The sequence below is a fragment of the Eucyclogobius newberryi genome, unplaced genomic scaffold (assembly GCF_026437365.1).
Source record: "Eucyclogobius newberryi isolate DKJ021-1_F unplaced genomic scaffold, fEucNew1.0.hap1 SCAF_51, whole genome shotgun sequence".
Classification (NCBI taxonomy): Eukaryota; Metazoa; Chordata; class Actinopteri; order Gobiiformes; family Gobiidae; genus Eucyclogobius; species Eucyclogobius newberryi.
The window spans coordinates 301939-326595 of NW_027316179.1; positions in this window are offsets into that span (position 1 = coordinate 301939).

Consider the following 24657-nt stretch of genomic DNA (forward strand, 5'->3'; position numbering starts at 1 on the left):
TGACACAAAGTCTTCTGCATTTGAGAGACAAGTGACACAAAGTCTTCTGCATTTGAGAGACACGTGACACAAAGTCATTTGCATGTGAGAGACACGTGACACAAAGTCTTTTGCATTTGAGACACACGTGACACAAAGTCTTCTGCATTTGAGAGACACGTGACACAAAGTCTTCTGCACGTGAGAGAAACGTGACACAAAGTTTTCTGCATTGAAGAGACACGTGACACAAAGTCTTCTGCATTTGAGAGACGTGACAAAAAGTCCTCCGCATTTGAGAGACAAGTGACACAAAGTCTTCTGCATGTGAGAGACACGTGACACAAAGTCTTTTGCATTTGAGAGACACATGACACAAAGTCTTCTGCATTTGAGAGACGTGACAAAAAGTCCTCCGCATTTGAGAGACAAGTGACACAAAGTCTTCTGCATGTGAGAGACACGTGACACAAAGTCTTTTGCATTTGAGAGACACGTGACACAAAGTCTTCTGCATTTGAGAGACGTGACAAAAAGTCCTCCGCATTTGAGAGACAAGTGACACAAAGTCTTCTGCATGTGAGAGACACGTGACACAAAGTCTTTTGCATTTGAGAGACACGTGACACAAAGTCTTCTGCATTTGAGAGACACGTGACACAAAGTTTTCTGCATGTTAGAGACACGTGACACAAAGTCTTTTGTACTTGAGAGACACGTGACACAAAGTCTTCTGCACGTGAGAGACACGTGACACAAAGTCTTCCGCATGTAAGAGACACGTGACACAAAGTTTTCTGCATGTTAGAGACACGTGACACAAAGTCTTTTGCATTTGAGAGACACGTGACACAAAGTCTTCTGCACGTGAGAGACACGTGACACAAAGTCTTCTGCATGTGAGAGACACGTGACACAAAGTCTTCTGCATTTGAGAGACACGTGACACAAAGTCTTCTGCATTTGAGAGACAAAAGACACAAAGTCTTCTGCATTTGAGAGACACGTGACACAAAGTCTTCTGCATGTGAGAGACACGAGACACAAAGTTTTCTGCATTTGAGAGACACGTGACACAAAGTCTTCTGCATTTGAGAGACACGTGACACAAAGTCTTCTGCACTTGAGAGACACGTGACACAAAGTCTTCTGCACTTGAGAGACACGTGAAACAAAGTCCTCTGCATGTGAGAGACACGTGACACAATGTCTTCTGCATGTGAGAGACACGTGACACAAAGTCTTCTGCATTTGAGAGACACGTGACACAAAGTCTTCTGCACTTGAGAGACACGTGACACAAAGTCCTCTGCATGTGAGAGACACGTGACACAAAGTCTTCTGCATTTGAGAGACACGTGACAAAAAGTCTTCTGCATTTGAGAGACACGTGACAGAAAGTCTTCTGCATGTGAGAGACACGTGACACAAAGTCTTCTGCATTTGAGAGACACGTGACACAAAGTCTTCTGCACTTGAGAGACACGTGAAACAAAGTCCTCTGCATGTGAGAGACACGTGACACAAAGTTTTCTGCATTTGAGAGACACGTGACACAAAGTCTTTTGCATTTGAGAGACACGTGACACAAAGTCTTCTCCACTTGAGAGACACGTGACACAAAGTCTTCTGCACGAGAGAGACACGTGACACAAAGTCTTCTGCATGTGAGAGACACGTGACATAAAGTCTTCTGCATGCGAGAGACACGTGACACAAAGTCTTCTGCAAGTGAGAGACACGTGACACAAAGTCTTCTGCATGTGAGAGACACGTGACACAAAGTCTTCTGCATGTGAGAGACAAGTGACACAAAGTCTTCTGCACTTGAGAGACACGTGACACAAAGTCTTCTGCAAGTAAGAGACACGTGACACAAAGTTTTCTGCATTTGAGAGACACGTGACACAAAGTCTTTTGCATTTGAGAGACACGTGACACAAAGTCTTCTCCACTTGAGAGACACGTGACACAAAGTCTTCTGCACGAGAGAGACACGTGACACAAAGTCTTCTGCATGTGAGAGACACGTGACATAAAGTCTTCTGCATGCGAGAGACACGTGACACAAAGTCTTCTGCAAGTGAGAGACACGTGACACATAGTCTTCTGCATGTGAGAGACACGTGACACAAAGTCTTCTGCACTTGAGAGACACGTGAAACAAAGTCCTCTGCATGTGAGAGACACGTGACACAATGTCTTCTGCATGTGAGAGACACGTGACACAAAGTCTTCTGCAAGTAAGAGACACGTGACACAAAGTTTTCTGCATTTGAGAGACACGTGACACAAAGTCTTTTGCATTTGAGAGACACGTGACACAAAGTCTTCTCCACTTGAGAGACACGTGACACAAAGTGTTCTGCACGAGAGAGACACGTGACACAAAGTCTTCTGCATGTGAGAGACACGTGACATAAAGTCTTCTGCATGCGAGAGACACGTGACACAAAGTCTTCTGCAAGTGAGAGACACGTGACACAAAGTCTTCTGCATGTGAGAGACACGTGACACAAAGTCTTCTGCATGTGAGAGACACGTGACACAAAGTCTTCTGCACTTGAGAGACACGTGAAACAAAGTCCTCTGCATGTGAGAGACACGTGACACAATGTCTTCTGCATGTGAGAGACACGTGACACAAAGTCTTCTGCATTTGAGAGACACGTGACACAAAGTCTTCTGCACTTGAGAGACACGTGACACAAAGTCCTCTGCATGTGAGAGACACGTGACACAAAGTCTTCTGCATTTGAGAGACACGTGACAAAAAGTCTTCTGCATTTGAGAGACACGTGACACAAAGTCTTCTGCATGTGAGAGACACGTGACACAAAGTCTTCTGCATTTGAGAGACACGTGACACAAAGTCTTCTGCACTTGAGAGACACGTGAAACAAAGTCCTCTGCATGTGAGAGACACGTGACACAATGTCTTCTGCATGTGAGAGACACGTGACACAAAGTCTTCTGCATATGAGAAAAACGTGACACAAAGTCTTATGCATTTGAGAGACACGTGACACAAAGTCTTCTGCACTTGAGAGACACGTGACACAAAGTCTTCTGTATGTGAGAGACACGTGACACAAAGTCTTCTGCATTTGAGAGACACGTGACACAAAGTCTTCTGCATGTGAGAGACACGTGACACAAAGTTTTCTGCATGTTAGAGACACGTGACACAAAGTCTTTTGCATTTGAGAGACACGTGACACAAAGTCTTCTCCACTTGAGAGACACGTGACACAAAGTCTTCTGCACGTGAGAGACACGTGACACAAAGTCTTCTGCATGTGAGAGACATGTGACACAAAGTCTTCTGCATGCGAGAGACACGTGACACAAAGTCTTCTGCAAGTGAGAGACACGTGACACAAAGTCTTCTGCATGTGAGAAACACGTGACACAAAGTCTTCTGCATTTGAGAGACACGTGACACAAAGTCTTCTTCATGTGAGAGACACGTGACACAAAGTCTTCTGCATTTGAGAGACACGTGACACAAAGTCTTCTGCACTTGAGAGACACGTGAAACAAAGTCCTCTGCATGTGAGAGACACGTGGCACAATGTCTTCTGCATGTGAGAGACACGTGACACAAAGTCTTCTGCATTTGAGAGACATGTGACACAAAGTCTTCTGCACATGAGAGACACGTGACACAAAGTCCTCTGCATGTGAGAGACACGTGACACAAAGTCTTCTGCATTTGAGAGACACGTGACACAAAGTCTTCTGCATTTGAGAGACACGTGACACAGAAGTCTTCCGCATGTAAGAGACACGTGACACAAAGTTTTCTGCATGTTAGAGACACGTGACACAAAGTCTTTTGTATTTGAGAGACACGTGACACAAAGTCTTCTGCACGTGAGAGACACGTGACACAAAGTCTTCCGCATGTAAGAGACACGTGACACAAAGTTTTCTGCATTTTAGAGACACGTGACACAAAGTCTTCTGCATGTGAGAGACACGTGACACAAAGTCTTCTGCATTTGAGAGACACGTGACACAAAGTCTTCTGCACGTGAGAGAAACGTGACACAAAGTTTTCTGCATGTGAGAGACACGTGACACAAAGTCTTCTGCAAGTGAGAGACACGTGACACAAAGTCTTCTGCATTTGAGAGACACGTGACACAAAGTATTCTGCATATGAGAAAAACGTGACACAAAGTCTTCTGCATTTGAGAGACAGGTGACACAAAGTCTTCTGCACGTGAGAGACACGTGACACAAAGTCTTCTGCAAGTGAGAGACACGTGACACAAAGTCTTCTGCATGTGAGAGACACGTGACACAAAGTCTTTTGCATTTGAGAGACACGTGACACAAAGTCTTCTGCATTTGAGAGACGTGACAAAAAGTCCTCCGCATTTGAGAGACAAGTGACACAAAGTCTTCTGCATGTGAGAGACACGTGACACAAAGTCTTTTGCATTTGAGAGACACGTGACACAAAGTCTTCTGCATTTGAGAGACACGTGACACAGAAGTCTTCCGCATGTAAGAGACACGTGACACAAAGTTTTCTGCATGTTAGAGACACGTGACACAAAGTCTTTTGTATTTGAGAGACACGTGACACAAAGTCTTCTGCACGTGAGAGACACGTGACACAAAGTCTTCCGCATGTAAGAGACACGTGACACAAAGTTTTCTGCATTTGAGAGACACGTGACACAAAGTCTTCTGCATTTGAGAGACACAAGACACAAAGTCTTCTGCATTTGAGAGACACGTGACACAAAGTCTTCTGCATGTGAGAGACACGTGACACAAAGTCTTCTGCATGTGAGAGACACGAGACACAAAGTCTTCTGCATTTGAGAGACACGTGACACAAAGTCTTCTGCATTTGAGAGACACAAGACACAAAGGCTTCTGCATTTGAGAGACACGTGACACAAAGTCTTCTGCATTTGAGAGACACGTGACACAAAGTCTTCTGCATGTGAGAGACACGTGACACAAAGTCTTCTGCATGTGAGAGACACGTGACACAAAGTCTTCTACATGTGAGAGACACGTGACACAAAGTCTTCTGCACTTGAGAGACACGTGACACAAAGTCTTCTGCATGTGAGAGACACGAGACACAAAGTCTTCTGCATTTGAGAGACACGTGACACAAAGTCTTCTGCATTTGAGAGACACAAGACACAAAGTCTTCTGCATTTGAGAGACACGTGACACAAAGTCTTCTGCATTTGAGAGACACGTGACACAAAGTCTTCTGCATGTGAGAGACACGTGACACAAAGTCTTCTGCATTTGAGAGACACGTGACACAAAGTCTTCTGCATTTGAGAGACACGTGACACAAAGTCTTCTGCATGTGAGAGACACGTGACACAAAGTCTTCTGCATGTGAGAGACACGTGACACAAAGTCTTCTGCATTTGAGAGACACGTGACACAAAGTCTTCTGCATGTGAGAGACACGTGACACAAAGTCTTCTGCATTTGAGAGACACGTGACACAAAGTCTTCTGCATTTGAGAGACACGTGACACAAAGTCTTCTGCATTTGAGAGACACGTGACACAAAGTCTTCTGCATTTGAGAGACACGTGACAGAAAGTCTTCTGCATGTGAGAGACACGTGACACAAAGTCTTCTGCATGTGAGAGACACGTGACACAAAGTCTTCTGCATGTGAGAGACACGTGACACAAAGTCTTCTGCATTTGAGAGACACGTGACACAAAGTCTTCTGCATGTGAGAGACATGTGACAAAAAGTCTTCCGCATGTGAGAGACACGTGACACAAAGTCTTCTGCATTTGAGAGACACGTGACACAAAGTCTTCTGCATTTGAGAGACACGTGACACAAAGTCTTCTGCATTTGAGAGACACGTGACACAAAGTCTTCCGCATTTGAGAGACACGTGACACAAAGTCTTCTGCATTTGAGAGACACGTGACACAAAGTCTTCTGCATGTGAGAGACACGTGACACAAAGTCTTCTGCATTTGAGAGACACGTGACACAAAGTCTTCTGCATTTGAGACACACGTGACACAAAGTCTTCTGCATGTGAGAGGCTCGTGACACAAAGTCTTCTGCATTCGAGAGACACGTGACACAAAGTCTTCTGCATTTGAGAGACACGTGACACAAAGTCTTCTGCATTTGAGAGACACGTGACACAAAGTCTTCTGCATTTGAGAGACACGTGACACAAAGTCTTCTGCATTTGAGAGACACGTGACACAAAGTCTTCTGCATTTGAGAGACACGTGACACAAAGTCTTCTGCATTTGAGAGACGTGACAAAAAGTCCTCCGCATTTGAGAGACACGTGACACAAAGTCTTCTGCATTTGAGAGACACGTGACACAAAGTCTTCTGCATTTGAGAGACACGTGACACAAAGTCTTCTGCATTTGAGAGACAAGTGACACAAAGTCTTCTGCATTTGAGAGACACGTGACACAAAGTCATTTGCATGTGAGAGACACGTGACACAAAGTCTTTTGCATTTGAGACACACGTGACACAAAGTCTTCTGCATTTGAGAGACACGTGACACAAAGTCTTCCGCATGTAAGAGACACGTGACACAAAGTTTTCTGCATGTTAGAGACACGTGACACAAAGTCTTTTGCATTTGAGAGACACGTGACACAAAGTCTTCTGCACGTGAGAGACACGAGACACAAAGTCTTCTGCAAGTGAGAGACACGTGACACAAAGTCTTCTGCATGTGAGAGACACGTGACACAAAGTCTTCTGCATTTGAGAGACATGTGACACAAAGTATTCTGCATATGAGAAAAACGTGACACAAAGTCTTCTGCATTTGAGAGACACGTGACACAAAGTCTTCTGCATGTGAGAGACACGTGACACAAAGTCTTCTGCTCGTGAGAGACACGTGACACAAAGTCTTCTGCAAGTGAGAGACACGTGACACAAAGTCTTCTGCATGTGAGAGACACGTGACACAAAGTCTTCTGCATTTGAGAGACACGTGACACAAAGTCTTCTGCATTTGAGAGACACGTGACACAAAGTCTTCTGCATTTGAGAGACAAGTGATACAAAGTCTTCTGCATTTGAGAGACACGTGACACAAAGTCATTTGCATGTGAGAGACACGTGACACAAAGTCTTTTGCATTTGAGACACACGTGACACAAAGTCTTCCGCATGTAAGAGACACGTGACACAAAGTTTTCTGCATGTTAGAGACACGTGACACAAAGTCTTTTGCATTTGAGAGACACGTGACACAAAGTCTTCTGCACGTGAGAGACACGTGACACAAAGTCTTCCGCATGTAAGAGACACGTGACACAAAGTTTTCTGCATGTTAGAAACACGTGACACAAATTCTTTTGCATTTGAGAGACACGTGACACAAAGTCTTCTGCACGTGAGAGACACGTGACACAAAGTCTTTTGCATTTGAGAGACACGTGACACAAAGTCTTCTGCACGTGAGAGAAACGTGACACAAAGTTTTCTGCATGTGAGAGACACGTGACACAAAGTCTTCTGCACGTGAGAGACACGTGACACAAAGTCTTCTGCATGTGAGAGACACGTGACACAAAGTCTTCTGCATTTGAGAGACACGTGACACAAAGTATTCTGCATATGAGAAAAACGTGACACAAAGTCTTCTGCATTTGAGAGACAGGTGCCACAAAGTCTTCTGCACGTGAGAGACACGTGACACAAAGTCTTCTGCAAGTGAGAGACACGTGACACAAAGTCTTCTGCATGTGAGAGACACGTGACACAAAGTCTTTTGCATTTGAGAGACACGTGACACAAAGTCTTCTGCATGTGAGAGACACGTGACACAAAGTTTTCTGCATGTTAGAGACACGTGATACAAAGTCTTTTGTATTTGAGAGACACGTGACACAAAGTCTTCTGCACGTGAGAGACACGTGACACAAAGTCTTCTGCAAGTGAGAGACACGTGACACAAAGTCTTCTGCATGTGAGAGACACGTGACACAAAGTCTTCTGCATTTGAGAGACACGTGACACAAAGTCTTCTGCATTTGAGAGACACGTGACACAAAGTCTTTTGCATTTGAGAGACACGTGACACAAAGTCTTCTGCACGTGAGAGACACGTGACACAAAGTCTTCTGCATGTGAGAGACACGTGACACAAAGTCTTCTGCATTTGAGAGACACGTGACACAAAGTCTTCTGCACGTGAGAGAAACGTGACACAAAGTTTTCTGCATGTGAGAGACACGTGACACAAAGTCTTCTGCAAGTGAGAGACACGTGACACAAAGTCTTCTGCATGTGAGAGACACGTGACACAAAGTCGTCTGCATTTGAGAGACACGTGACACAAAGTATTCTGCATATGAGAAAAACGTGACACAAAGTCTTCTGCATTTGAGAGACACGTGACACAAAGTCTTCTGCAAGTGAGAGACACGTGACACAAAGTCTTCTGCATGTGAGAGACACGTGACACAAAGTCTTTTGCATTTGAGAGACACGTGACACAAAGTCTTCTGCATTTGAGAGACGTGACAAAAAGTCCTCCGCATTTGAGAGACAAGTGACACAAAGTCTTCTGCATGTGAGAGACACGTGACACAAAGTCTTCTGCATGTGAGAGACACGTGACACAAAGTCTTTTGCATTTGAGAGACACGTGACACAAAGTCTTCTGCATTTGAGAGACACGTGACACAGAAGTCTTCTGCACGTGAGAGAAACGTGACACAAAGTCTTCTGCATTTGAGAGACACGTGACACAAAGTCTTCTGCATTCGAGAGACACGTGACACAAAGTCTTCTGCATTTGAGAGACACGTGACACAAAGTCTTCTGCATTTGAGAGACACGTGACACAAAGTCTTCTGCATTTGAGAGACGTGACAAAAAGTCCTCCGCATTTGAGAGACACGTGACACAAAGTCTTCTGCATTTGAGAGACACGTGACACAAAGTCTTCTGCATTTGAGAGACACGTGACACAAAGTCTTCTGCATTTGAGAGACAAGTGACACAAAGTCTTCTGCATTTGAGAGACACGTGACACAAAGTCATTTGCATGTGAGAGACACGTGACACAAAGTCTTTTGCATTTGAGACACACGTGACACAAAGTCTTCTGCATTTGAGAGACACGTGACACAAAGTCTTCTGCATTTGAGAGACAAGTGACACAAAGTCTTCTGCATTTGAGAGACACGTGACACAAAGTCATTTGCATGTGAGAGACACGTGACACAAAGTCTTTTGCATTTGAGACACACGTGACACAAAGTCTTCTGCATTTGAGAGACACGTGACACAAAGTCTTCCGCATGTAAGAGACACGTGACACAAAGTTTTCTGCATGTTAGAGACACGTGACACAAAGTCTTTTGCATTTGAGAGACACGTGACACAAAGTCTTCTGCACGTGAGAGAAACGTGACACAAAGTTTTCTGCATGTGAGAGACACGAGACACAAAGTCTTCTGCAAGTGAGAGACACGTGACACAAAGTCTTCTGCATTTGAGAGACACGTGACACAAAGTCTTCTGCATTTGAGAGACACGTGACACAAAGTCTTCTGCATTTGAGAGACACGTGACACAAAGTCTTCTGCATTTGAGAGACACGTGACACAAAGTCTTCTGCATTTGAGAGACGTGACAAAAGTCCTCCGCATTTGAGAGACACGTGACACAAAGTCTTCTGCATTTGAGAGACACGTGACACAAAGTCTTCTGCATTTGAGAGACACGTGACACAAAGTCTTCTGCATTTGAGAGACAAGTGACACAGTCTTCTGCATTTGAGAGACACGTGACACAAAGTCATTTGCATGTGAGAGACACGTGACACAAAGTCTTTTGCATTTGAGACACACGTGACACAAAGTCTTCTGCATTTGAGAGACACGTGACACAAAGTCTTCCGCATGTAAGAGACACGTGACACAAAGTTTTCTGCATGTTAGAGACACGTGACACAAAGTCTTTTGCATTTGAGAGACACGTGACACAAAGTCTTCTGCACGTGAGAGACACGAGACACAAAGTCTTCTGCAAGTGAGAGACACGTGACACAAAGTCTTCTGCATGTGAGAGACACGTGACACAAAGTCTTCTGCATTTGAGAGACACGTGACACAAAGTATTCTGCATATGAGAAAAACGTGACACAAAGTCTTCTGCATTTGAGAGACACGTGACACAAAGTCTTCTGCATGTGAGAGACACGTGACACAAAGTCTTCTGCTCGTGAGAGACACGTGACACAAAGTCTTCTGCAAGTGAGAGACACGTGACACAAAGTCTTCTGCATGTGAGAGACACGTGACACAAAGTCTTCTGCATTTGAGAGACACGTGACACAAAGTCTTCTGCATTTGAGAGACACGTGACACAAAGTCTTCTGCATTTGAGAGACAAGTGACACAAAGTCTTCTGCATTTGAGAGACACGTGACACAAAGTCATTTGCATGTGAGAGACACGTGACACAAAGTCTTTTGCATTTGAGACACACGTGACACAAAGTCTTCCGCATGTAAGAGACACGTGACACAAAGTTTTCTGCATGTTAGAGACACGTGACACAAAGTCTTTTGCATTTGAGAGACACGTGACACAAAGTCTTCTGCACGTGAGAGACACGTGACACAAAGTCTTCCGCATGTAAGAGACACGTGACACAAAGTTTTCTGCATGTTAGAGACACGTGACACAAAGTCTTTTGCATTTGAGAGACACGTGACACAAAGTCTTCTGCACGTGAGAGACACGTGACACAAAGTCTTTTGCATTTGAGAGACACGTGACACAAAGTCTTCTGCACGTGAGAGACACGTGACACAAAGTCTTCTGCATGTGAGAGAAACGTGACACAAAGTTTTCTGCATGTGAGAGACACGTGACACAAAGTCTTCTGCACGTGAGAGACACGTGACACAAAGTCTTCTGCATGTGAGAGACACGTGACACAAAGTCTTCTGCATTTGAGAGACACGTGACACAAAGTATTCTGCATATGAGAAAAACGTGACACAAAGTCTTCTGCATTTGAGAGACAGGTGACACAAAGTTTTCTGCACGTGAGAGACACGTGACACAAAGTCTTCTGCAAGTGAGAGACACGTGACACAAAGTCTTCTGCATGTGAGAGACACGTGACACAAAGTCTTTTGCATTTGAGAGACACGTGACACAAAGTCTTCTGCATGTGAGAGACACGTGACACAAAGTTTTCTGCATGTTAGAGACACGTGATACAAAGTCTTTTGTATTTGAGAGACACGTGACACAAAGTCTTCTGCACGTGAGAGACACGTGACACAAAGTCTTCTGCAAGTGAGAGACACGTGACACAAAGTCTTCTGCATGTGAGAGACACGTGACACAAAGTCTTCTGCATTTGAGAGACACGTGACACAAAGTCTTCTGCATTTGAGAGACACGTGACACAAAGTCTTTTGCATTTGAGAGACACGTGACACAAAGTCTTCTGCACGTGAGAGACACGTGACACAAAGTCTTCTGCATGTGAGAGACACGTGACACAAAGTCTTCTGCATTTGAGAGACACGTGACACAAAGTCTTCTGCACGTGAGAGAAACGTGACACAAAGTTTTCTGCATGTGAGAGACACGTGACACAAAGTCTTCTGCAAGTGAGAGACACGTGACACAAAGTCTTCTGCATGTGAGAGACACGTGACACAAAGTCTTCTGCATTTGAGAGACACGTGACACAAAGTATTCTGCATATGAGAAAAACGTGACACAAAGTCTTCTGCATTTGAGAGACACGTGACACAAAGTCTTCTGCAAGTGAGAGACACGTGACACAAAGTCTTCTGCATGTGAGAGACACGTGACACAAAGTCTTTTGCATTTGAGAGACACGTGACACAAAGTCTTCTGCATTTGAGAGACGTGACAAAAAGTCCTCCGCATTTGAGAGACAGGTGACACAAAGTCTTCTGCATGTGAGAGACACGTGACACAAAGTCTTTTGCATTTGAGAGACACGTGACACAAAGTCTTCTACATTTGAGAGACGTGACAAAAAGTCCTCCGCATTTGAGAGACAAGTGACACAAAGTCTTCTGCATGTGAGAGACACGTGACACAAAGTCTTTTGCATTTGAGAGACACGTGACACAAAGTCTTCTGCATTTGAGAGACACGTGACACAGAAGTCTTCTGCACGTGAGAGAAACGTGACACAAAGTCTTCTGCATTTGAGAGACACGTGACACAAAGTCTTCTGCATTCGAGAGACACGTGACACAAAGTCTTCTGCATTTGAGAGACACGTGACACAAAGTCTTCTGCATTTGAGAGACACGTGACACAAAGTCTTCTGCATTTGAGAGACGTGACAAAAAGTCCTCCGCATTTGAGAGACACGTGACACAAAGTCTTCTGCATTTGAGAGACACGTGACACAAAGTCTTCTGCATTTGAGAGACACGTGACACAAAGTCTTCTGCATTTGAGAGACAAGTGACACAAAGTCTTCTGCATTTGAGAGACACGTGACACAAAGTCATTTGCATGTGAGAGACACGTGACACAAAGTCTTTTGCATTTGAGACACACGTGACACAAAGTCTTCTGCATTTGAGAGACACGTGACACAAAGTCTTCCGCATGTAAGAGACACGTGACACAAAGTCCTCTGCATGTTAGAGACACGTGACACAAAGTCTTTTGCATTTGAGAGACACGTGACACAAAGTCTTCTGCACGTGAGAGAAACGTGACACAAAGTTTTCTGCATGTGAGAGACACGAGACACAAAGTCTTCTGCATTTGAGAGACACGTGACACAAAGTCATTTGCATGTGAGAGACACGTGACACAAAGTCTTCTGCATGTGAGAGACACGTGACACAAAGTCTTTTGCATTTGAGAGACACGTGACACAAAGTCTTCTGCATTTGAGAGACGTGACAAAAAGTCCTCCGCATTTGAGAGACAGGTGACACAAAGTCTTCTGCATGTGAGAGACACGTGACACAAAGTCTTTTGCATTTGAGAGACAGGTGACACAAAGTTTTCTGCACGTGAGAGACACGTGACACAAAGTCTTCTGCAAGTGAGAGACACGTGACACAAAGTCTTCTGCATGTGAGAGACACGTGACACAAAGTCTTTTGCATTTGAGAGACACGTGACACAAAGTCTTCTGCATGTGAGAGACACATGACACAAAGTTTTCTGCATGTTAGAGACACGTGATACAAAGTCTTTTGTATTTGAGAGACACGTGACACAAAGTCTTCTGCACGTGAGAGACACGTGACACAAAGTCTTCTGCAAGTGAGAGACACGTGACACAAAGTCTTCTGCATGTGAGAGACACGTGACACAAAGTCTTCTGCATTTGAGAGACACGTGACACAAAGTCTTCTGCATTTGAGAGACACGTGACACAAAGTCTTTTGCATTTGAGAGACACGTGACACAAAGTCTTCTGCACGTGAGAGACACGTGACACAAAGTCTTCTGCATGTGAGAGACACGTGACACAAAGTCTTCTGCATTTGAGAGACACGTGACACAAAGTCTTCTGCACGTGAGAGAAACGTGACACAAAGTTTTCTGCATGTGAGAGACACGTGACACAAAGTCTTCTGCAAGTGAGAGACACGTGACACAAAGTCTTCTGCATGTGAGAGACACGTGACACAAAGTCTTCTGCATTTGAGAGACACGTGACACAAAGTATTCTGCATATGAGAAAAACGTGACACAAAGTCTTCTGCATTTGAGAGACACGTGACACAAAGTCTTCTGCAAGTGAGAGACACGTGACACAAAGTCTTCTGCATGTGAGAGACACGTGACACAAAGTCTTTTGCATTTGAGAGACACGTGACACAAAGTCTTCTGCATTTGAGAGACGTGACAAAAAGTCCTCCGCATTTGAGAGACAGGTGACACAAAGTCTTCTGCATGTGAGAGACACGTGACACAAAGTCATTTGCATTTGAGAGACACGTGACACAAAGTCTTCTACATTTGAGAGACGTGACAAAAAGTCCTCCGCATTTGAGAGACAAGTGACACAAAGTCTTCTGCATGTGAGAGACACGTGACACAAAGTCTTTTGCATTTGAGAGACACGTGACACAAAGTCTTCTGCATTTGAGAGACACGTGACACAGAAGTCTTCTGCACGTGAGAGAAACGTGACACAAAGTCTTCTGCATTTGAGAGACACGTGACACAAAGTCTTCTGCATTCGAGAGACACGTGACACAAAGTCTTCTGCATTTGAGAGACACGTGACACAAAGTCTTCTGCATTTGAGAGACACGTGACACAAAGTCTTCTGCATTTGAGAGACGTGACAAAAAGTCCTCCGCATTTGAGAGACACGTGACACAAAGTCTTCTGCATTTGAGAGACACGTGACACAAAGTCTTCTGCATTTGAGAGACACGTGACACAAAGTCTTCTGCATTTGAGAGACAAGTGACACAAAGTCTTCTGCATTTGAGAGACACGTGACACAAAGTCATTTGCATGTGAGAGACACGTGACACAAAGTCTTTTGCATTTGAGACACACGTGACACAAAGTCTTCTGCATTTGAGAGACACGTGACACAAAGTCTTCCGCATGTAAGAGACACGTGACACAAAGTCCTCTGCATGTTAGAGACACGTGACACAAAGTCTTTTGCATTTGAGAGACACGTGACACAAAGTCTTCTGCACGTGAGAGAAACGTGACACAAAGTTTTCTGCATGTGAGAGACACGAGACACAAAGTCTTCTGCATTTGAGAGACACGTGACACAAAGTCATTTGCATGTGAGAGACACGTGACACAAAGTCTTCTGCATGTGAGAGACACGTGACACAAAGTCTTTTGCATTTGAGAGACACGTGACACAAAGTCTTCTGCATTTGAGAGACGTGACAAAAAGTCCTCCGCATTTGAGAGACAGGTGACACAAAGTCTTCTGCATCTGAGAGACACGTGACACAAAGTCTTTTGCATTTGAGAGACACGTGACACAAAGTCTTCTACATTTGAGAGACGTGACAAAAAGTCCTCCGCATTTGAGAGACAAGTGACACAAAGTCTTCTGCATGTGAGAGACACGTGACACAAAGTCTTTTGCATTTGAGAGACACGTGACACAAAGTCTTCTGCATTTGAGAGACACGTGACACAGAAGTCTTCTGCACGTGAGAGAAACGTGACACAAAGTCTTCTGCATTTGAGAGACACGTGACACAAAGTCTTCTGCATTCGAGAGACACGTGACACAAAGTCTTCTGCATTTGAGAGACACGTGACACAAAGTCTTCTGCATTTGAGAGACACGTGACACAAAGTCTTCTGCATTTGAGAGACGTGACAAAAAGTCCTCCGCATTTGAGAGACACGTGACACAAAGTCTTCTGCATTTGAGAGACACGTGACACAAAGTCTTCTGCATTTGAGAGACACGTGACACAAAGTCTTCTGCATTTGAGAGACACGTGACACAAAGTCATTTGCATGTGAGAGACACGTGACACAAAGTCTTTTGCATTTGAGACACACGTGACACAAAGTCTTCTGCATTTGAGAGACACGTGACACAAAGTCTTCCGCATGTAAGAGACACGTGACACAAAGTCCTCTGCATGTTAGAGACACGTGACACAAAGTCTTTTGCATTTGAGAGACACGTGACACAAAGTCTTCTGCACGTGAGAGAAACGTGACACAAAGTTTTCTGCATTTGAGAGACACGTGACACAAAGTCTTCTGCATTTGAGAGACACGTGACACAAAGTCTTCTGCATTTGAGAGACGTGACAAAAAGTCCTCCGCATTTGAGAGACACGTGACACAAAGTCTTCTGCATTTGAGAGACACGTGACACAAAGTCTTCTGCATTTGAGAGACACGTGACACAAAGTCTTCTGCATTTGAGAGACAAGTGACACAAAGTCTTCTGCATTTGAGAGACACGTGACACAAAGTCATTTGCATGTGAGAGACACGTGACACAAAGTCTTTTGCATTTGAGAGACACGTGACACAAAGTCTTCTGCACGTGAGAGACACGTGACACAAAGTCTTCTGCATGTGAGAGAAACGTGACACAAAGTTTTCTGCATGTGAGAGACACGTGACACAAAGTCTTCTGCACGTGAGAGACACGTGACACAAAGTCTTCTGCATGTGAGAGACACGTGACACAAAGTCTTCTGCATTTGAGAGACACGTGACACAAAGTATTCTGCATATGAGAAAAACGTGACACAAAGTCTTCTGCATTTGAGAGACAGGTGACACAAAGTTTTCTGCACGTGAGAGACACGTGACACAAAGTCTTCTGCAAGTGAGAGACACGTGACACAAAGTCTTCTGCATGTGAGAGACACGTGACACAAAGTCTTTTGCATTTGAGAGACACGTGACACAAAGTCTTCTGCATGTGAGAGACACGTGACACAAAGTTTTCTGCATGTTAGAGACACGTGATACAAAGTCTTTTGTATTTGAGAGACACGTGACACAAAGTCTTCTGCACGTGAGAGACACGTGACACAAAGTCTTCTGCAAGTGAGAGACACGTGACACAAAGTCTTCTGCATGTGAGAGACACGTGACACAAAGTCTTCTGCATTTGAGAGACACGTGACACAAAGTCTTCTGCATTTGAGAGACACGTGACACAAAGTCTTTTGCATTTGAGAGACACGTGACACAAAGTCTTCTGCAAGTGAGAGACACGTGACACAAAGTCTTCTGCATGTGAGAGACACGTGACACAAAGTCTTTTGCATTTGAGAGACACGTGACACAAAGTCTTCTGCATTTGAGAGACGTGACAAAAAGTCCTCCGCATTTGAGAGACAGGTGACACAAAGTCTTCTGCATGTGAGAGACACGTGACACAAAGTCTTTTGCATTTGAGAGACACGTGACACAAAGTCTTCTACATTTGAGAGACGTGACAAAAAGTCCTCCGCATTTGAGAGACAAGTGACACAAAGTCTTCTGCATGTGAGAGACACGTGACACAAAGTCTTTTGCATTTGAGAGACACGTGACACAAAGTCTTCTGCATTTGAGAGACACGTGACACAGAAGTCTTCTGCACGTGAGAGAAACGTGACACAAAGTCTTCTGCATTTGAGAGACACGTGACACAAAGTCTTCTGCATTCGAGAGACACGTGACACAAAGTCTTCTGCATTTGAGAGACACGTGACACAAAGTCTTCTGCATTTGAGAGACACGTGACACAAAGTCTTCTGCATTTGAGAGACGTGACAAAAAGTCCTCCGCATTTGAGAGACACGTGACACAAAGTCTTCTGCATTTGAGAGACACGTGACACAAAGTCTTCTGCATTTGAGAGACACGTGACACAAAGTCTTCTGCATTTGAGAGACAAGTGACACAAAGTCTTCTGCATTTGAGAGACACGTGACACAAAGTCATTTGCATGTGAGAGACACGTGACACAAAGTCTTTTGCATTTGAGACACACGTGACACAAAGTCTTCTGCATTTGAGAGACACGTGACACAAAGTCTTCCGCATGTAAGAGACACGTGACACAAAGTCCTCTGCATGTTAGAGACACGTGACACAAAGTCTTTTGCATTTGAGAGACACGTGACACAAAGTCTTCTGCACGTGAGAGAAACGTGACACAAAGTTTTCTGCATGTGAGAGACACGAGACACAAAGTCTTCTGCAAGTGAGAGACACGTGACACAAAGTCTTCTGCATGTGAGAGACACGTGACACAAAGTCTTCTGCAAGTGAGAGACACGTGACACAAAGTCTTCTGCATGTGAGAGACACGTGACACAAAGTCGTCTGCATTTGAGAGACACGTGACACAAAGTATTCTGCATATGAGAAAAACGTGACACAAAGTCTTCTGCATTTGAGAGACACGTGACACAAAGTCTTCTGCAAGTGAGAGACACGTGACACAAAGTCTTCTGCATGTGAGAGACACGTGACACAAAGTCTTTTGCATTTGAGAGACACGTGACACAAAGTCTTCTGCATTTGAGAGACGTGACAAAAAGTCCTCCGCATTTGAGAGACAAGTGACACAAAGTCTTCTGCATGTGAGAGACACGTGACACAAAGTCTTTTGCATTTGAGAGACACGTGACACAAAGTCTTCTGCATTTGAGAGACGTGACAAAAAGTCCTCCGCATTTGAGAGACAAGTGACACAAAGTCTTCTGCATGTGAGAGACACGTGACACAAAGTCTTTTGCATTTGAGAGACACGTGACACAAAGTCTTCTGCATTTGAGAGACACGTGACACAGAAGTCTTCTGCACGTGAGAGAAACGTGACACAAAGTCTTCTGCATTTGAGAGACACGTGACACAAAGTCATTTGCATGTGAGAGACACGTGACACAAAGTCTTTTGCATTTGAGACACACGTGACACAAAGTCTTCTGCATTTGAGAGACACGTGACACAAAGTCTTCCGCATGTAAGAGACACGTGACACAAAGTCCTCTGCATGTTAGAGACACGTGACACAAAGTCTTTTGCATTTGAGAGACACGTGACACAAAGTCTTCTGCACGTGAGAGAAACGTGACACAAAGTTTTCTGCATTTGAGAGACACGTGACACAAAGTCTTCTGCATTTGAGAGACACGTGACACAAAGTCTTCTGCATTTGAGAGACGTGACAAAAAGTCCTCCGCATTTGAGAGACACGTGACACAAAGTCTTCTGCATTTGAGAGACACGTGACACAAAGTCTTCTGCATTTGAGAGACACGTGACACAAAGTCTTCTGCATTTGAGAGACAAGTGACACAAAGTCTTCTGCATTTGAGAGACACGTGACACAAAGTCATTTGCATGTGAGAGACACGTGACACAAAGTCTTTTGCATTTGAGAGACACGTGACACAAAGTCTTCTGCACGTGAGAGACACGTGACACAAAGTCTTCTGCATGTGAGAGAAACGTGACACAAAGTTTTCTGCATGTGAGAGACACGTGACACAAAGTCTTCTGCACGTGAGAGACACGTGACACAAAGTCTTCTGCATGTGAGAGACACGTGACACAAAGTCTTCTGCATTTGAGAGACACGTGACACAAAGTATTCTGCATATGAGAAAAACGTGACACAAAGTCTTCTGCATTTGAGAGACAGGTGACACAAAGTTTTCTGCACGTGAGAGACACGTGACACAAAGTCTTCTGCAAGTGAGAGACACGTGACACAAAGTCTTCTGCATGTGAGAGACACGTGACACAAAGTCTTTTGCATTTGAGAGACACGTGACACAAAGTCTTCTGCATGTGAGAGACACGTGACACAAAGTTTTCTGCATGTTAGAGACACGTGATACAAAGTCTTTTGTATTTGAGAGACACGTGACACAAAGTCTTCTGCACGTGAGAGACACGTGACACAAAGTCTTCTGCAAGTGAGAGACACGTGACACAAAGTCTTCTGCATGTGAGAGACACGTGACACAAAGTCTTCTGCATTTGAGAGACACGTGACACAAAGTCTTCTGCATTTGAGAGACACGTGACACAAAGTCTTTTGCATTTGAGAGACATGTGACACAAAGTCTTCTGCACGTGAGAGACACGTGACACAAAGTCTTCTGCATGTGAGAGACACGTGACACAAAGTCTTCTGCATTTGAGAGACACGTGACACAAAGTATTCTGCATATGAGAAAAACGTGACACAAAGTCTTCTGCATTTGAGAGACACGTGACACAAAGTCTTCTGCAAGTGAGAGACACGTGACACAAAGTCTTCTGCATGTGAGAGACACGTGACACAAAGTCTTTTGCATTTGAGAGACACGTGACACAAAGTCTTCTGCATTTGAGAGACGTGACAAAAAGTCCTCCGCATTTGAGAGACAGGTGACACAAAGTCTTCTGCATGTGAGAGACACGTGACACAAAGTCTTTTGCATTTGAGAGACACGTGACACAAAGTCTTCTACATTTGAGAGACGTGACAAAAAGTCCTCCGCATTTGAGAGACAAGTGACACAAAGTCTTCTGCATGTGAGAGACACGTGACACAAAGTCTTTTGCATTTGAGAGACACGTGACACAAAGTCTTCTGCATTTGAGAGACACGTGACACAGAAGTCTTCTGCACGTGAGAGAAACGTGACACAAAGTCTTCTGCATTTGAGAGACACGTGACACAAAGTCTTCTGCATTCGAGAGACACGTGACACAAAGTCTTCTGCATTTGAGAGACACGTGACACAAAGTCTTCTGCATTTGAGAGACACGTGACACAAAGTCTTCTGCATTTGAGAGACGTGACAAAAAGTCCTCCGCATTTGAGAGACACGTGACACAAAGTCTTCTGCATTTGAGAGACACGTGACACAAAGTCTTCTGCATTTGAGAGACACGTGACACAAAGTCTTCTGCATTTGAGAGACAAGTGACACAAAGTCTTCTGCATTTGAGAGACACGTGACACAAAGTCATTTGCATGTGAGAGACACGTGACACAAAGTCTTTTGCATTTGAGACACACGTGACACAAAGTCTTCTGCATTTGAGAGACACGTGACACAAAGTCTTCCGCATGTAAGAGACACGTGACACAAAGTCCTCTGCATGTTAGAGACACGTGACACAAAGTCTTTTGCATTTGAGAGACACGTGACACAAAGTCTTCTGCACGTGAGAGAAACGTGACACAAAGTTTTCTGCATGTGAGAGACACGAGACACAAAGTCTTCTGCAAGTGAGAGACACGTGACACAAAGTCTTCTGCATGTGAGAGACACGTGACACAAAGTCTTCTGCAAGTGAGAGACACGTGACACAAAGTCTTCTGCATGTGAGAGACACGTGACACAAAGTCGTCTGCATTTGAGAGACACGTGACACAAAGTATTCTGCATATGAGAAAAACGTGACACAAAGTCTTCTGCATTTGAGAGACACGTGACACAAAGTCTTCTGCAAGTGAGAGACACGTGACACAAAGTCTTCTGCATGTGAGAGACACGTGACACAAAGTCTTTTGCATTTGAGAGACACGTGACACAAAGTCTTCTGCATTTGAGAGACGTGACAAAAAGTCCTCCGCATTTGAGAGACAAGTGACACAAAGTCTTCTGCATGTGAGAGACACGTGACACAAAGTCTTTTGCATTTGAGAGACACGTGACACAAAGTCTTCTGCATTTGAGAGACGTGACAAAAAGTCCTCCGCATTTGAGAGACAAGTGACACAAAGTCTTCTGCATGTGAGAGACACGTGACACAAAGTCTTTTGCATTTGAGAGACACGTGACACAAAGTCTTCTGCATTTGAGAGACACGTGACACAGAAGTCTTCTGCACGTGAGAGAAACGTGACACAAAGTCTTCTGCATTTGAGAGACACGTGACACAAAGTCTTCTGCATTCGAGAGACACGTGACACAAAGTCTTCTGCATTTGAGAGACACGTGACACAAAGTCTTCTGCATTTGAGAGACACGTGACACAAAGTCTTCTGCATTTGAGAGACGTGACAAAAAGTCCTCCGCATTTGAGAGACACGTGACACAAAGTCTTCTGCATTTGAGAGACACGTGACACAAAGTCTTCTGCATTTGAGAGACACGTGACACAAAGTCTTCTGCATTTGAGAGACAAGTGACACAAAGTCTTCTGCATTTGAGAGACACGTGACACAAAGTCATTTGCATGTGAGAGACACGTGACACAAAGTCTTTTGCATTTGAGACACACGTGACACAAAGTCTTCTGCATTTGAGAGACACGTGACACAAAGTCTTCTGCATTTGAGAGACAAGTGACACAAAGTCTTCTGCATTTGAGAGACACGTGACACAAAGTCATTTGCATGTGAGAGACACGTGACACAAAGTCTTTTGCATTTGAGACACACGTGACACAAAGTCTTCTGCATTTGAGAGACACGTGACACAAAGTCTTCCGCATGTAAGAGACACGTGACACAAAGTTTTCTGCATGTTAGAGACACGTGACACAAAGTCTTTTGCATTTGAGAGACACGTGACACAAAGTCTTTTGCACGTGAGAGAAACGTGACACAAAGTTTTCTGCATGTGAGAGACACGAGACACAAAGTCTTCTGCAAGTGAGAGACACGTGACACAAAGTCTTCTGCATTTGAGAGACACGTGACACAAAGTCTTCTGCATTTGAGAGACACGTGACACAAAGTCTTCTGCATTTGAGAGACACGTGACACAAAGTCTTCTGCATTTGAGAGACACGTGACACAAAGTCTTCTGCATTTGAGAGACGTGACAAAAAGTCCTCCGCATTTGAGAGACACGTGACACAAAGTCTTCTGCATTTGAGAGACACGTGACACAAAGTCTTCTGCATTTGAGAGACACGTGACACAAAGTCTTCTGCATTTGAGAGACAAGTGACACAAAGTCTTCTGCATTTGAGAGACACGTGACACAAAGTCATTTGCATGTGAGAGACACGTGACACAAAGTCTTTTGCATTTGAGACACACGTGACACAAAGTCTTCTGCATTTGAGAGACACGTGACACAAAGTCTTCCGCATGTAAGAGACACGTGACACAAAGTTTTCTGCATGTTAGAGACACGTGACACAAAGTCTTTTGCATTTGAGAGACACGTGACACAAAGTCTTCTGCACGTGAGAGACACGAGACACAAAGTCTTCTGCAAGTGAGAGACACGTGACACAAAGTCTTCTGCATGTGAGAGACACGTGACACAAAGTCTTCTGCATTTGAGAGACACGTGACACAAAGTATTCTGCATATGAGAAAAACGTGACACAAAGTCTTCTGCATTTGAGAGACACGTGACACAAAGTCTTCTGCATGTGAGAGACACGTGACACAAAGTCTTCTGCTCGTGAGAGACACGTGACACAAAGTCTTCTGCAAGTGAGAGACACGTGACACAAAGTCTTCTGCATGTGAGAGACACGTGACACAAAGTCTTCTGCATTTGAGAGACACGTGACACAAAGTCTTCTGCATTTGAGAGACACGTGACACAAAGTCTTCTGCATTTGAGAGACAAGTGACACAAAGTCTTCTGCATTTGAGAGACACGTGACACAAAGTCATTTGCATGTGAGAGACACGTGACACAAAGTCTTTTGCATTTGAGACACACGTGACACAAAGTCTTCCGCATGTAAGAGACACGTGACACAAAGTTTTCTGCATGTTAGAGACACGTGACACAAAGTCTTTTGCATTTGAGAGACACGTGACACAAAGTCTTCTGCACGTGAGAGACACGTGACACAAAGTCTTCCGCATGTAAGAGACACGTGACACAAAGTTTTCTGCATGTTAGAGACACGTGACACAAAGTCTTTTGCATTTGAGAGACACGTGACACAAAGTCTTCTGCACGTGAGAGACACGTGACACAAAGTCTTTTGCATTTGAGAGACACGTGACACAAAGTCTTCTGCACGTGAGAGAAACGTGACACAAAGTTTTCTGCATGTGAGAGACACGTGACACAAAGTCTTCTGCACGTGAGAGACACGTGACACAAAGTCTTCTGCATGTGAGAGACACGTGACACAAAGTATTCTGTATATGAGAAAAACGTGACACAAAGTCTTCTGCATTTGAGAGACAGGTGACACAAAGTTTTCTGCACGTGAGAGACACGTGACACAAAGTCTTCTGCAAGTGAGAGACACGTGACACAAAGTCTTCTGCATGTGAGAGACACGTGACACAAAGTCTTTTGCATTTGAGAGACACGTGACACAAAGTCTTCTGCATGTGAGAGACACGTGACACAAAGTTTTCTGCATGTTAGAGACACGTGATACAAAGTCTTTTGTATTTGAGAGACACGTGACACAAAGTCTTCTGCACGTGAGAGACACGTGACACAAAGTCTTCTGCAAGTGAGAGACACGTGACACAAAGTCTTCTGCATGTGAGAGACACGTGACACAAAGTCTTCTGCATTTGAGAGACACGTGACACAAAGTCTTCTGCATTTGAGAGACACGTGACACAAAGTCTTTTGCATTTGAGAGACACGTGACACAAAGTCTTCTGCACGTGAGAGACACGTGACACAAAGTCTTCTGCATGTGAGAGACACGTGACACAAAGTCTTCTGCATTTGAGAGACACGTGACACAAAGTCTTCTGCACGTGAGAGAAACGTGACACAAAGTTTTCTGCATGTGAGAGACACGTGACACAAAGTCTTCTGCAAGTGAGAGACACGTGACACAAAGTCTTCTGCATGTGAGAGACACGTGACACAAAGTCTTCTGCATTTGAGAGACACGTGACACAAAGTATTCTGCATATGAGAAAAACGTGACACAAAGTCTTCTGCATTTGAGAGACACGTGACACAAAGTCTTCTGCAAGTGAGAGACACGTGACACAAAGTCTTCTGCATGTGAGAGACACGTGACACAAAGTCTTCTGCATTTGAGAGACACGTGACACAAAGTCTTCTGCATTTGAGAGACACGTGACACAAAGTCTTCTGCATTTGAGAGACAAGTGACACAAAGTCTTCTGCATTTGAGAGACACGTGACACAAAGTCATTTGCATGTGAGAGACACGTGACACAAAGTCTTTTGCATTTGAGACACACGTGACACAAAGTCTTCCGCATGTAAGAGACACGTGACACAAAGTTTTCTGCATGTTAGAGACACGTGACACAAAG